The sequence below is a fragment of the Squalius cephalus genome (assembly GCF_949319135.1).
Source record: "Squalius cephalus genome assembly, chromosome: 1".
NCBI lineage: Eukaryota > Metazoa > Chordata > Actinopteri > Cypriniformes > Leuciscidae > Squalius > Squalius cephalus.
Window position 1 is genome coordinate 40,524,885 of NC_137122.1, and position 14,898 is coordinate 40,539,782.

Sequence of the window (14,898 nt, forward strand, 5' to 3'; positions counted from 1 at the left end):
TTGCTGCGCTCAAAGGGCCGTGCGCTTTCCCGCAGCTCCCCGTGAAGGGCGGTAATCACACTCACAGGGCCTTATAGTGTACAGCGCGTCTGATCTGTCTTCATCATTTGAACTGCATTTATCCTCCAGCCGGCCCGCATCACTGATTATGTGGACACCACAGGCCATTAAATGAACAGTCAAATCTCAGCTGCCCGCGAGGGAGACCGAAAGATGGAGAATGACAAAGAAAAACACAGTCCACATGGTCAACCAACACACACACACACACACACTGCGCAACGTATACAACTGCCATGCCGGATAGTGTGTGTCGGGGTGGGGGGAGCTCAAAGCTAGAGAAAGGTTTTAATTGGGGTGAAAGCGGAAGAGATGAGACGATTATAAATGAGGAGGGGGACAGCTTGCAGTCTTAATCAATGGAGATTGAGGGCTTTGACTCGGAGAGAGAGAGCAGTCAACAGGGAGACACACAGAGATCCAGGAAGATTTCAACATAGGAGGGTATCTGTGGGAGAGGGGAGGAGATTGGAAAGAGGAGAGAGAGTGAGAGGGAGGGAGAGGGAGAGAGAGAGAGAAACCGGAGGGAGGGAGGGATATCCACTGCACTGTTGTGTGACTGGAAATTTAATAGAGAGAGAGAGGGAGGGAGAGGAAGAAGGAGCAGGATGCTGAAGCTGGACGAGAGAAGGAGAGAGAGAAAGAGAGAGAACCCACTGGTGTAGAATTCCAGGGTTGAGCTGTGGGCTGTGAACAATGCCTCCTCTACTACTGCATAGAGCGCAGTTCGGGGGCAAAAGGCAGGAAGGGAAGGGGAGGGGGTATTCAAAGAGAGCTAAGGGTATAGATATGATGTCAGTGGAGCGAGTGCGCCGCAGAGAGCGACGGAGGAGGGAAGGACGAAGGGAGTTCGTTCGGGGGCATGCTGATTCGGGGGGTGCCGGGATTGGCCACTGAACTGTAGTACGAGCCCCTCTGAGGAAGCCGTAGCCGAGTGTGAATATCATTTTAGGCTGAAAGACACAGCAGCTGTGTTCCATATCCATCCTGAGAAAAAAAAGAGAAAGGTATAACTTAGGGAGGTAAAGTCAGCCGCAATCTCATCTCTCAGACGTTTATTGCGGGCAGAGAACTCTCAGTAGAGTGGGACGTGAAGAGTTAAAAGTGGAGAGGCAGTGACTGATTCCTTGTGTCTGAATTTAGAATGTTATCAATTCTGTGCTAATCAGCCATCTGATATCCCCCCCCCCCCCCTCCGTCTCTCCTCCACTGACCTCTCCCTCCTCCTCTCACACCTCATTTACCCCCAGTTCCTCCAAGCACCAACTCATGTTGTCACGCCCCCGTGTATCGAGCGATATCCCTCACAATTGTTTATCGCGATGTTCTGCGCAACCTCGTACTAAATTGTTAAGAAAAGGTGAAGCGTTTAAAGCCAGATGCTGGGTGCTCAGGAGCGCGAGCAGGGGGAGGATTTGGCTACTGTATGCGCCTCAGAGTTGCTATGCCAACGTAACATCTTAAGCGAGCGCGCACGTGTTGTGGTCGCGCATATGCGTTCTGTACCACACACACATACACACATATATATTTATACCTACACAAACACACAAAGTGTGAAGCAGGAAATGATTATGCTTTACCAGGCCTGTCTCGTGTCAATAAAAGGACAGCTGTCTGTCACTACCATAGAGTGCATCGATTGATTGACATGTCCTGTGTGCTTTGATGTGACACGCATGAAATACGGTCTAACTGACATTCACCTGTCGCCATTGCTCATTAGATAAGAAATTGCTCCTGTGGATAAGAGATTTACATAGGATAGCCTACACGTTTTGTCTCTCTTATTGCCCAACCGTTGCGAAAGGCCGATACTGTGGCTTTGGTATATTCACATGAACGAGAGGAATTCGGCAGCACATACTCAGAAAATAACACTGATGCTAGTTTAAATTGTTTGTATACAAGTACAACAAGTAATGCAATAAACATGAAGTAAATATGAACTAAAAATGGAGGAATTTTTCCTTTGCATTTTTTTGCGTACAGAAGACAATATACGTTGTCAAAACCATGGATCTGTGAAAACGACTAAAAACACTGTATTATGCTATAGACTAAACACGTAATACACATGCACATGACGTTACCGTTTACACTGAGGGTACTTTTACATGACAGCGATGTACTAAAAACGGTAGAGGTTTTCCTTTGCTTTTTTCGCGTTCAGAGACGACAAGTTTGTCAAAACAATCCCATTCACACGGATCTGTGAAAACAACTAAAAATGCTGTATTCTGCTGCCAGGCCTGTAGTTGGCAATGTCACTTTGTAAAGAAACACTACGTGCCTAGATTGAACAGGTAATAGCATGTGCATGACATCACCGTTTTCACAAATTCACGTTTTTATTGTTTACGCGGAAACAATGATGGGATTCTTTTCAAAAACTTGAACTTTGAAACCCATTTTCAAAAGTTTGCATTTTCAGGACCCCAAAAAAGTTGTAAACAGTGTTGTGTAAACAGCCCCTAAGTTCAAATCTCGGTGCAAGAATGATCGCGAGTGATCTACATACGGCTCCGCTTCACACACTTGAAATAGGCCTGGATCATTCTAAACCGTTAACAATTAATTCGTAAGCTAATATTTCACACTGTATATTCCTAAACCCTGGGTTAATTTTCTTATTTGCGGTGTCATTGTAATTGATTGGACAAACGCAGCACACAACCTATAGAGGTTCTAGCCATTGAGCCTCATATTAAACAATACATACGTTTTTTCTTCTTGAATGGACTTTGGACTATAATATAATATAATATAATATAATTAATATAATATATAATGGTAAGAATAAAAATTCTTCTTAACTCCAATTGACGTGTTTTTGATGAGCTTTCTGCCTTTTTGCCGCACGTTCACAGCGTGAAGTCCATATATGGGAACCCGGAAGCGTACTTGTTTTGCTTCTGATTGGTAAATTTTATTGCTATTGAAATAGGGGGCGTGTTTAGGTTTGTCTGAAGATCTAAAACGACTAATCTGGCTTTTACTGCATCTTATTTGCAGTGTTTACGGTTCTGCATTCAGGTTTGATTGACACACTTAAATTTGACTGGTCGGTTCGACATCTCACCTTCACATGTCACTTTTGCGCTTTTTAATCGTTTATTTTAATAGGCTATCACTGTTGTGTCAGTTGGTCCAGGCCAATAATATTTAATTTACCTCGTGGGTTTTTAAACACACTACATGTCCTCCAGGCTCATTAATATGTGAGGCTACATGCCAAATTTCATCATAAGACGTACTGTGGTAAAGTTGGCTGCTATCTCTTTCTGCGTGTATTTTTCCATCTGACCCGCCACTACTCACAGGCAGACAGTGCTCTGCTTCCAGCTCTGCGAAAGGGTGAATCAATTTGAGAGAGAGAGAGAGAGAGAGAGAGAGGGAGAGAGAGAGAGAGGGAGAGAGAGAGAGAGGGTTGAACAGCGAGAGAGCTAGAAAGACGGAGAAAGACAGGCGAGAGGAGACATCGACTCCGCACCAGAGCTTCTGACGGATATATTTAGATTAAAATCAAAGGAACAAGAGTCAAGGTAAGACTGTAAACATTTAGTAGTATTACTTGGAAAACATACATTTTGTACGTATGTTGTTCGTTCGGTAGTCTAGGGCATTTGTGCATAAATTGCCTTTGCAAACAGCTGCGTTTAAAACTGTAATTTTTTATTTTTTTTATTATTTGTCAGCTGTATTAATGACAATAATAACGAAAACCGTGTTTTTATGTATATAAGTACAAAGGAATTAATGCGGCAGTGTGTGTCTGTGTCCAGTTGCGCGTGTGTCCGGGCGTCGATGTAAACTAATGAATTTGTGCTGTCGAGACACCTTTCACCATTATTTAGTAACCTAGAGTCATAAATTATGGATGGATTACTTTAGGATACAGGACTGGTTATTACAAGACGAGGAATGAGAGATGATTCGTTTTAAACACCTTGTCTAATAAAACTGGAAATACATCGTAACGCCCGTTGTTTTAGTTAGTGCTGGGTATGTATGTAATAATTCTAGACTTTTCTGCATAACAACAAATATCGGCCTCTGAATGCGTATTTTTCAGAGTCTAAAGGATGCTCACAAATGCGCATTTTCTTTAGTTTACTTGTCACGCTGTTTCTTGGTTTACTATAGCCTAACCAATGTAGCAACCGCTAAATCTGTTGCCTTCAAACTTTGGATTATTTTTGGAAAATGATTGAGTGTTTTCACTTTGAAAGACGCTTTGACCAAATTTATGGGTGTAAATACGAAGGCACTGTGTGGCCTGTGATAAATCTCTAAAGCGCGCGCGGCTTGTCTGCTCGAGCTCCACCGCTCGCGAACAAGAAACAAACAGATTAAGCGCAATGAATGAAGATCTACTGCTGTTATCTGTGACACATGAAACGAAGGGTTTAAATGCTGATGTGTTGAGCTGAATTAGCCCATAGGCATGTGCTGTGCTCCCTGAAAGTGTTTGTGTGTGTGAGAGAGTGACATGAGTGGTGCTGGTGATGACTTGGGCATCTGTTGCTAAAGGAACAGGGTGCAATTCCTCACACAGGTTTCTCTTGCTGTATCCTATTTATGGATGGAATGAAGCTCTGCCTTATCACTCTGTGTATTGTTGGATAGTAATAGTAGATGCTGCTGATATTGCAATGCCATTTCAGAAGTAAAAAGGTGATTTAGATTTTAAGTTGAAAGTAGGCTATGAGGTGGAAACTGTGGGTGATCAGATGATCCTGAGTTTGCTGTCATTTTGGAAGAGAATGATTAAGGCTTCTTACACAGACCCCAGGCTCAACTGGAGTACATATAAGAGAGCAGAAATGTGTTTTCATTATCATATATGTTCCCTTGGTAACGTAAGCCATGACACATCACATAAATATATTTGCAAACCACCAGGTATAGCTGGGCCAAAATCAGAATCATGACAAATGTTTGTTGGTAAACAGTTGTCTTTCACCTTGTTGAACTTCAAAATTTTTGCTCAGAGCTGGTTTGTGTTAGGCAGAAATTACAGCCTCAGTCACCATTGTATGGTATATATATATATATATATATATAAAAAAAAGAAAGATGCTGTGAAAGTGATTAGTGACTGAACTGTTATCCTGACTAACATATTGTTTTGTGGGAATAAAAGTCATACAGGTTTGGAGTAACATGGTGGTGAGTAAATGTTAACATCGTTTTCATTTTTGGATGAACTTTCTCTTTAAACTCTGGAGTCACCCAGAGCTGTATTCATAAAAACCATCCACCATGTTGGAATTAATGCTCGTTAATAACTCTCTAATGCCTCTTGAATGGTTTGAAGTAAGCCATTTACCTGCTGTGGATTTTCCAATGGGTTCTTTTAACACGCAGGTGTTAAATTTAAAGGTGACATGAAGTTTTATGAATAATCATTTAAATGCCTTTGTTCACGCTCCATTCCTCTCTGTGACTCTGGCAGCCTGTGCAATATATTCCAAGTGAAGTTCTAACTGATAAATGATATCTAATGTTTTATTTTTTACATCAGCTTCAAGCTTCTCTTGCTAAAAGGCCCTTTAAATTCATACCTTTTTCTGTGTGCGCTCTAGTCGACCTTTGATGCCTCACCTTACTTTTGCGTTTCATGTGCCTTTTTTTAAATGTATGAAGGGGCTTTTAACTTCAGTAGGTCAAAAGGTGACAGACATCAGCCGTCAGAGAGGAAGGCTTCTGCAGACATGCTTTAGGGAGCAGTTCACCGAGAGCATTGCACCCTCAACCCTTCTGCTCCAATCAGACCCTTCAGGGCTGCAACTCAGCAAGTTACTCCTCAGCGCCTGCGGCAAATCTAGATCTAAATAATTAGATAATGATTAAAAGGTGGTTTAGAGATGCACAGAAAACCAAGGCAATGAAAGTCGTTTGACATCAAGGAAAAACAAGACACAGCTGCTGAACAGAACCAGACGCCTTAGTGGGATTAGATTATGAGCAAGTGGAGAGCGAGGTGCTGTTGCATGGAGTTGCATGATAACTTGCTCATGTTACGGCCTTGATCATCGATTAGAAGGATCAACGGCCAACTTTTTTTGTATTTTTGGATAGTAAACAGTTTTAATTTTGTTGTTGTTGGTAAAAATCATGAACATTGTTTGTTTAGAAAACAACATATTAATTTAGACATTTAAAGGAATATTTCAGGTTCAATACAAGTTAAACTCAATTTACAGCATAATGTTGATTTTGCACTTCTGTTACAGTAAGATTTTTTACAGTGGAAGTGAATAGGAGTCAATCTGTAAACATTAAACGTTTCTGTAAAATAACCAGAAGATGTAAACAATACGAGTTAACATGATTTTAGTGTAAAAAAATATCTATTTAAATATGATTTACACTGTTTTACAGCTTAAATAATACACAAGTTTTAACATAAGAAAGAATGTAGGTGGTTTAATAGAATTATAAGCTTCACATTTCAGATTTTAAATCCCATTCACTTCCTTTGTAAGGAAGTTTCTTTTTAAAGAAAACAAAGAATGAATCTAAATGATTCGAAGTAAGCAACATTAATCCACAAATGCTGTCGACTGAGCTTAACTTCTATTGAACCTGGAATATTCCTTTTAATAAAGCAATCAGCCTCATTCTATAGGTACTGGATGTCCAGGGAGTAAACTTTGTCCAATTTGGAACTTTCATTTATTTATTTTACTTCGTCCTTGTTCACCTCTATTTCCATTAGGAAAAATCAATGATGGATGTGTACAGTAATGCATTAATTAAACCAGAACACTCTTTAATGATTTGAGTCATAAATCTGTCTTGTTTGCTCATAGACAATAAACAAAAAGACACGTTTGCACATGGGACATCAGCTCACCTGCTCACCTGTCTCTTAGTAAGAGATTTAGATGGCTCACAGAAATGATCACACATGCATGCACACATGCTCACACACACTCCACTGGCCTAAACTGCCTCATAGGCTTCTTGTTTTACATGCCAGGTGACACATCACACTAAGTCATTTTTTTTTTAAAGTCATTTAACCGTTGCACAACAATAAAAGGCTTTTACTAATTTAGAAGGGGCGTGGGAGGGTTTTGTAGCATGTTGGATGGTATTAGCCATCCGCTAGTCTTTGGTGCTCTTGTGCCATGGGATCCTGAGCTAAATCCTGGCTGATGACATGCAGAGAAATTTTGCAGTACGATATTGTTGATTATAAGACTGCATCTTAGTCCATATACAGTGGGTTTGTCTTCAGCTGGCATAGTTCAAGGGCTTCCACAGACCTACAAAATCAAGCCAAAAAATCAGAGCCTGTGTCAAATTTCAGTTTTATCTCCCATAATCTTCAAGCCATTACGTTGCAGGACGATTTCCCCTAGAGATAACGGCACAGACTGCGCTTTACGGTGCACTGACCGTGCTTGTAGTCTATATTCAAGGGGCTGTAACAGTATGCGAGAGCATGACTTTTCATGCATCTTACAACGTGTTACGTCTACTGGCTGGCTGAAATATGACATTGAGCAAAGTTATAAAAGTGTAATGAATAAGTCAGAAGTGATGTCTGGGGACAATAGTTACACCATCATGGCAAGTGCAAGACTCTTCTGTCTTATTTTAATGCACCACACATAAAATATAAATCTCCTTGTTTAAGCGAGGGAGAAGGATGACCCTTCTTGGCTTGAACTGCTTTCCAACGATCTGCCGACTAGAGGGCCAGAGTTTTCGTGCAAAACTTCTTAGTGGCATTCAAGACACGCCACTTTTGGCTGGATCGTGAGAAGGCCATCTTCAGGCTTTATTGAAGAGATGGCTGGACTGCTGAATTGACCACTGCCTAACTTAGCAATCCGAGCGTCCCCGTCGATATGGAGATGGCTTCGTATAAATCATTGCATGTCACCTTGCGTGCTCAGACGCAGGGATGGAGTGACGCGGTGAGCAGTCTGCATACTCTGGCCTGCTTTCAAAACCGATAAATGGGGTGGATTGAGCCGTGCGAGAGCTGACCCATCCATAGTGCTGATTCTGGCCTCCTTCGCTCTCCCTGCAGAGTGGGGGCGTGGAGGAAGAGGGCCACGGCATAATTAGCCGTGATTGCTTTGATTGAGTTCCCCAGTCCAGTCCTGTGTGTTGGTCCTTCAGGGGAACAATGAAGACTGTCAGACCTTTAATTATTGAGTAATTGTCAGTAAGGAATGGCAGTGGTTAGTGATATAAAATTAATACCGGAATCCAGCCCTGAAGTGACATAATTGGAAATAGTGGAAACGTCTCCCCAGGCAGGAAGCGTTCGCAGCGTTCGAGTCTCCTGTGGCAAGATCTGGAAGCCCACTGGAGCAATGTAAGTGCGTTCATGTGGAGGTAAAAGGCTTTGGGGATGAAGGGACTCGGGCGAGAGGTCTGTCATGTGCGAGGGGAGGGGGGAACATCTTGATCGTGTGTTCGCGAAGACGGACAATAGGCATGGATGGCCAGTACCGAGTTAAGTAAATTTCCCGTGAGGGATTATTAATGAGTCTGTGTGGATTTGAAGCGAAATAGCCAGCCGTGCGTTAATAAAGCAGTCTATCTCTGTTTAGATTATGTGTACATTAGCAGACTTTCATGTCTTGGTTGGTTTCACATCTTGGTTGTGTTCAGCGCTGGTGTTGTTGACGCGAGGCAGGTGAACAATAAGCATTTAGATTTGTTTTGGCCAGAGAGAGAATACATGGAGGGATTTTAAGGTCACACATGGTTTCATGGTGTATTTTTGGGTTTTCGCTTCATAAACTAAGTTGAGTCATGGCAGATGCTGACCTCTGTGCAGCTATTTGAAGAAAGCTCGCCAGCCAAGATGCTTTCAGAACATATTCTCTGCACAATGTGTTTGTAGTGACTGCAGCCATGCTGTGGTTTATCCATGCGTGACTAATGCTAACTGCAAGTGATGGCACTATGTTTAGCCCATCATGTTTGACTCAAAACATGAAGAACTGTACATCTGGAAGTGTTTTAGCCATGATCCTAATGCATATTGGCAAAAGCACTGGGTCAGCTTCAAGTCAGCCTAAGATTCAGCCATGTGTTCATAAGTCGTTGACATGAGGAGGTCATAATATGATGTTATATAGATAATGGATTGTCACATTGATATTCCCTAACAGAGACTGTCAGGAACTGCCTATTTCATGGGTAAACAGCCAGAGCCTAACTTGTAAGGGTGGTCAGACAATGGCTCGATCATGTGTGAGTAAAGCTGACTTGGGGTAATGGAAGTGGTCAGGCTATGGTTAGCTCATGTGTTTGGAGAGGCAGTTTGGTAATGAGAGCATTCAGGCTTCAGTGACCTCACAATGAAAGCACTATGGCGGTGCCGCCGCATTGAGCCACACTATCTGGAAGGAGTTTGATTCGGGTCACCGAAGGAATAAGTGAGCCAGGGCAGGAGGAGAGCTCAGAGCAGCAATATAGACTCAAGCAAAGGGGCTTTTCCTCTTGCAAATCTGCATGCGAGAGTATGTGCTTTTCTGTGTAAGAATAAGCATGTCAACTGTGTTTTACAAAGCAGGCCAGCCAGAATACAATGTATCACCATGATGATGATGATGTCTGATTAGAAGTCCCAGATTCAGAGCCTCATCTGTTTTGCTTTTCGTGGGGCTTTAAGCAGACACTGTCCCTGAGGGAGAGTTTATTTACTGTGAAGTGGCGGTCACCACGATGTGGGCTTGCGTGCGTTTGGGGATCATCTTAATGCTGTCCTCTGGGGTGGGAGGAAGTAGTCACGAAGAAAGTGTCTAATGCGAAGGAAGTTTAAGGTTGGGAATCACAGTTAAGGTTGGGAATCACAAGGAAAATAATGAATCCGGTTCCTTAAAGATTCAATTTATGATTATCTTAGTATTTGCGGAAGAACACTCTTACGTATTCAGTCAAGTGTGTGAGTCGATAAACTAAGTCAAACTAATAACTAATGAGTTTGAGACAGATAGCCTATTGTAGGCTGCGTCTGAAAAGTTATAGGCAGTTGACTTGTTGCGTCGCTGCCTTATCAGGCAATGACTCTGCAGGCAGCTCATCACAATAAAAGGCATATCTTTGTATTACTGTTTGTAATTCAGATACACATTTAATTCAAAATCAGAACTTGTTGACTTTATTGCATGTTCCTGGTTTTATTGTTCAGGTTCAGGCTATTAAAGAAATTTTTTTATTTGAAATGATTAATCAAAATGTAGTAAAAAGTTCCTCTGACATAGTATTTATTCTGACATTATAGTATTTATTAAAATGCTTAATGTGCTTTTGTCATATTTTATTTTTATTACAGTATTTCTGTTTTTATTTCAGTTTTATTTTTAATAATTTTAGTGCTTCAAATTTATTTTATTTCAGTTAGTTGCCAAGGCAACATTTCTCATTTTCATTTTTTTAAGTTAAATTTAATCTAGGCTAATATTTATATTTTATTTCAGCTTTATTTCAATTAACGGAAACTTTTTTAATAGTTGATGCAATATCCACTTTTCACAATCCAGTCAATTCCCAATGGATAAAATCCCATCCCATCCCATCCTTAATTTCTGCTAGTTTAGTATCTTGTTTCACTCAGAATTATCCACATTGTTGCATTGACTTTCAGGAGAGAACTTTTCTGTCTGCATCGATCGGCAGAACAATTTGGATTTTGAAGAACTGTTAACAGAATAAAAACTGGTTCTGCATTTCCAACCATATTCACGATGCCATAGAAATATGTGCTATGTATAGGTCCATTAGAGAAAGATGCAAATGAGAAAATGTACACCTTTGCTCATTTACATTTATTGTGATTTAAGAGTGAGTAAGGTGTTTATGAAAGTGATGAAAAACTGTAAGTTACCCTGTCTTCAGGTGAGAGTGCTGTCATAAGAAAAGGAGAGAGTGAAGGGCAAAGGAAGAAAGATGGAGAAGGGTAGAGCAAGGTAGCGCAAGACAGAAGTGTCCGAGGTGTGACGTCAGCCCTGTTACTGTGATAAATCAGAGCCTTGGCTCCATGTTTAGAGTGATTATGCAGAGTGCCATCATGCGAATGTGCTGGCCTTTATTCTTTCACCCACACATATACATCTCTTTCTCGCTCTCTCGGTTTTCTCAGTGATCCAGTGCAGACCTATACAAGTACGGATGGCCCAATGGCCCCGGGGCCCGTGTGAGAGAGTTTTGAGCCAGTTGACGGAACTGTCAGTTTCCCTATCAGGCCAGTGGCTCACTTGTCACTGCACATTGTTTGTTGAGAATGTACATGTGTTTTTATGCCTTGTAAACTTAAACATTTGGACTTCTGGGATGTTTTAAACATTATTGGTGTGAATTCTGCTGATTTAAATGTTATTTAGCAAGTGAGGGTCTTGGAAACATCATTTGAAATGAGTAGAAATGTTTATGTGATTATTTTTATTTATATTTAACTTATATTTATTAGGGATGCAGATGCACGATATATCAGCCGCCAAATTGGCATCAGCCGATATGTTAATTTTTAATGTTATCATTTTCGGCCTGATAAGAAAATTTGGCCAATATATTAAAGCAGATAAATAATGGACCATTTCCTTCTGCAGAGACACTTCAGATGTGCACTGTTTGCCATGATGGTTTTGAATTGCTTGAAATATGATTGGAATCACTTCAAAAAAAGGAAAAACTACAGTTAAGTGCAACATCATCATCATCTTCTTCCGCTTATCTGGGGCCAGTTCGCGGGGGCAGCAGTCTAAGCAGAGACGCCCAGACTTCCCTCTCCCTAGACACTTCCTCCAGCTCTTCCAGGGGAATACTGAGGCGTTCCCTGGCCAGCCAGTTCCCCAGGGTCTCCTCCCGGTGGGACGCTCCCGGAACACCTCCCCGGGAAGGCGTCCATGAGGCATCCGGAACAGATGCCTGAGCCACCTCAGCTGGCCCCTCTCGATGTGGAGGAGCAGCGGCTCTACTCTGAGCTCCTCCCGAGTGACCGAGCTCCTCACCCTGTCTCTAAGGGATCGCCCAGCCACCCTGCGGAGAAAGCTCATTCCGGGATCTATCCGGGATCTTGTCATTTCGGTCATGACCCACAGCTCATGACCATAGGTGAGAGTAGGAACGTAGATCGACCGGTAAATCGAGAGCTTCGCCTTGCAGCTCAGCTCCTTCTTCACCACGACAGACCGCATTACTGCAGAAGCTGCACCGATCCGTCTGTCAATCTCCCGTTCCATCCTTCCCTCACTCGTGAACAAGAATACTTGAACTCCTCCACTTGAGGCAGGAACTCTCCACCAACCTGAAGCGAGCAAGCCACCCTTGCACACTAAGTGCTACATGTGGCAGCACAAGTCTGTCATATAGGCTACATAAAATTATAATGAGAACATTATATTTGTGTGCTTGGGACATAGCTTTTAATGGTGAGACTTTTGTTTTTGTAATCAGGCTCTCAAAAATTATATAAAAATTTGGATTTAGTTTTATCGGCTAATATACCGATTATCAGCTTTCAAATAATAAAGAATTATCGGTTATCGGTATCGGCCAAAACGTTCATATCGGTGTATCCCAATTAATACATCTTGGAATAATAAACAAATATATTTATTTATTTATTTAAAAATGTATTCAGCTTTTTTTTATAGTCAAAAAATGTTGAATGAAAAACATAAATATATTCTGTTGCATAATAAAATATGTTATATGCTAAAAATAGCTAATTATTTATCTGTGGTGGTGCCAGTATAACTGATGGCAGGGCAAGTAAAAATATGAACCGTTCGTGCTCGACCAACCCGGGTCAGCACAAAAAAAAGGCTTATTATTGAGCCCTGCTGTGGGTGTTGTAAGTCTACAGATAGTTGACTCAGGCATGTGGATTTATTTATTTATTTCATTTAGTTGCCCGCTCGTTAATTATTTGGTCGACCTTGTCATCTCTCCCTGTGTAGATACAGCCCTATGTAGCAGCAGTGGCAGCACGGAGAGAGACAGGGAGTCCCAGGTGGGGTTGTGAATCCCCAGAGCAGAGTGATGGAGCCGTCCCAGCCACATAGCCTCGGAGTTGGGCTATGGTCGTCAGGAGCTCATGTGATGGTGACACGCAAGATGGTGAGTGAGCCTGTTACTATAGCAACCCCAGGCTCTCAGAGCGTGCTTCCATTTCACCCAGTGTGGGAGAGAATGATGGAGGGAGGACATTGAAGAGTAGGCTGCCAGGAGCTTTAGGGAGTTTCAGGAGGGTCTGGAGAGCAGACAAGGAGAGAGCAATGCAATGATGTTACTAGGATGACATCCTGGGGTGTGCATTTGGAGGTGTGGTGTGGGCAGCTGAAGTTAATATGAGAGGAAATACAATTCGATTGAAGAAAGTTTCAAATTTTGTCAGGAATAATGATTTTACCATTACCAAATCTGTGAAACACTACTGTTACAATACAAATGATTAACTCAAATACACAGCAGCAGACACTTTGTTTTTAAAAAAGTGGGCTGGATTTGTTGGTCTAAAGGTAACAGGGCTCAACAATAAGGAGGATGACCCAGGACTAGGGCTGCACAATATATCGAAAAATTATCATTATCGCGATAATCGTATATGCGATATCCGTATCACAGCGAGGTGCGATAAATTGCATTTATTTTATGTGCCAAGCATTTGTGGGATGCATGCATGCATAGGTGGTCAACCTCATGGAGCTATATGAAGACTTCAAAAAGTGTAAGCCCAAATCTACCAAAACTGCTAACGAAATGCCAAGTAACAATAACAGAGTCTCACTGACAACCATTAATCAAAGTGTTGCATGTGTAACGTTAACTCCTTATGAAAAAACTGAGATATTCTTCTGAAGATCAGAAGAGTATCTATTAGCCTACCTGTTTATTTTAGTATGATCATTACATATATAAATGATTAAATTTTTTTTAATAAAAATAGCATTTCTCTAGGGAAATGTTATATCGCAAGAAATATTGTTATCGCAATACTCAACAACAATATCGCATATTTTCCCAATATCGCATATTTTCCCAATATCGTGCAGCCCTACCCAGGACCAGTGTGAGAGAGTTTTGGACCTTTTGGGTCAGTGCCGCTTTGCCACTAAAAATGAATTTTCACATTCATTGTTGTTGTAGTAGGCTACATTGACTTTTTACACCTTGCAAGCTTAAACATGTGGTCTCCTACAATGTTGCAAATTGTGCTGATTTGTCACCCAGATGTCGTCATCTAACTGGCTAACATATGCTAGTTTTGAAAGCTTAAGTATGAATTGCAAATTATATTGTTTTCTAATGATATTCCAAATGATATTGTTTTCTAGCAAAAGTATTGTAATATTTTAAAATGTTATTAATTTACAGATTTATTTTAATAATTTTAATGTTAACTAAAAATGATTTGTATTTGTAAATTAAATGTAGTTTTTGTAAACTTAACATTTAATGAAAAATAGAAATTTTTCTAGCAAATGCAAATGCAAAACAAGAAATGCATTACTAAAATTAATAATTAATGATTCTTTATTTGAGGGGCGGTGAAAAGATTGTCAATGCAAGTGAAAATCGAATAACTGCTGCCCAACTGGACAAGCTGAAAACATCCTTATGGTTGAGCCCTGGTTAAGGTTTTTACTTTGAATATGTGGAGTTTTAGGTTTAAATCCATTTTTTTTCTGTAATAATTTGCCTACATATCTTTGTTAACTGAAAACTTAATACTTGTTAATTATGTTTAGTAGGTTTAATCTAAAGGCTCTTTCTGAGCTGATTATGCAGCGCTGACTGTCGACACTTGAATGGCCAATAATCAATTGGGAAAAATGTACAAGCTCAAGCTAAAACTAT

The 14,898-nt window shown here is 40.9% G+C and overlaps 1 protein-coding gene across 1 annotated transcript in view; it reads left to right on the plus strand.

Annotated features, from left to right (window-relative positions):
- The first annotated feature begins 3,459 nt into the window (after positions 1-3,459).
- The window catches only part of lrrc4ba (leucine rich repeat containing 4Ba), a 34,964-nt gene continuing 23,525 nt past the window's right edge, over positions 3,460-14,898 (plus strand). The window contains exon 1 of the mRNA XM_079875117.1: positions 3,460-3,605. The gene's annotated coding sequence lies outside the window, so the exon portion shown is untranslated. The remainder of the gene's footprint in view (positions 3,606-14,898) is intronic.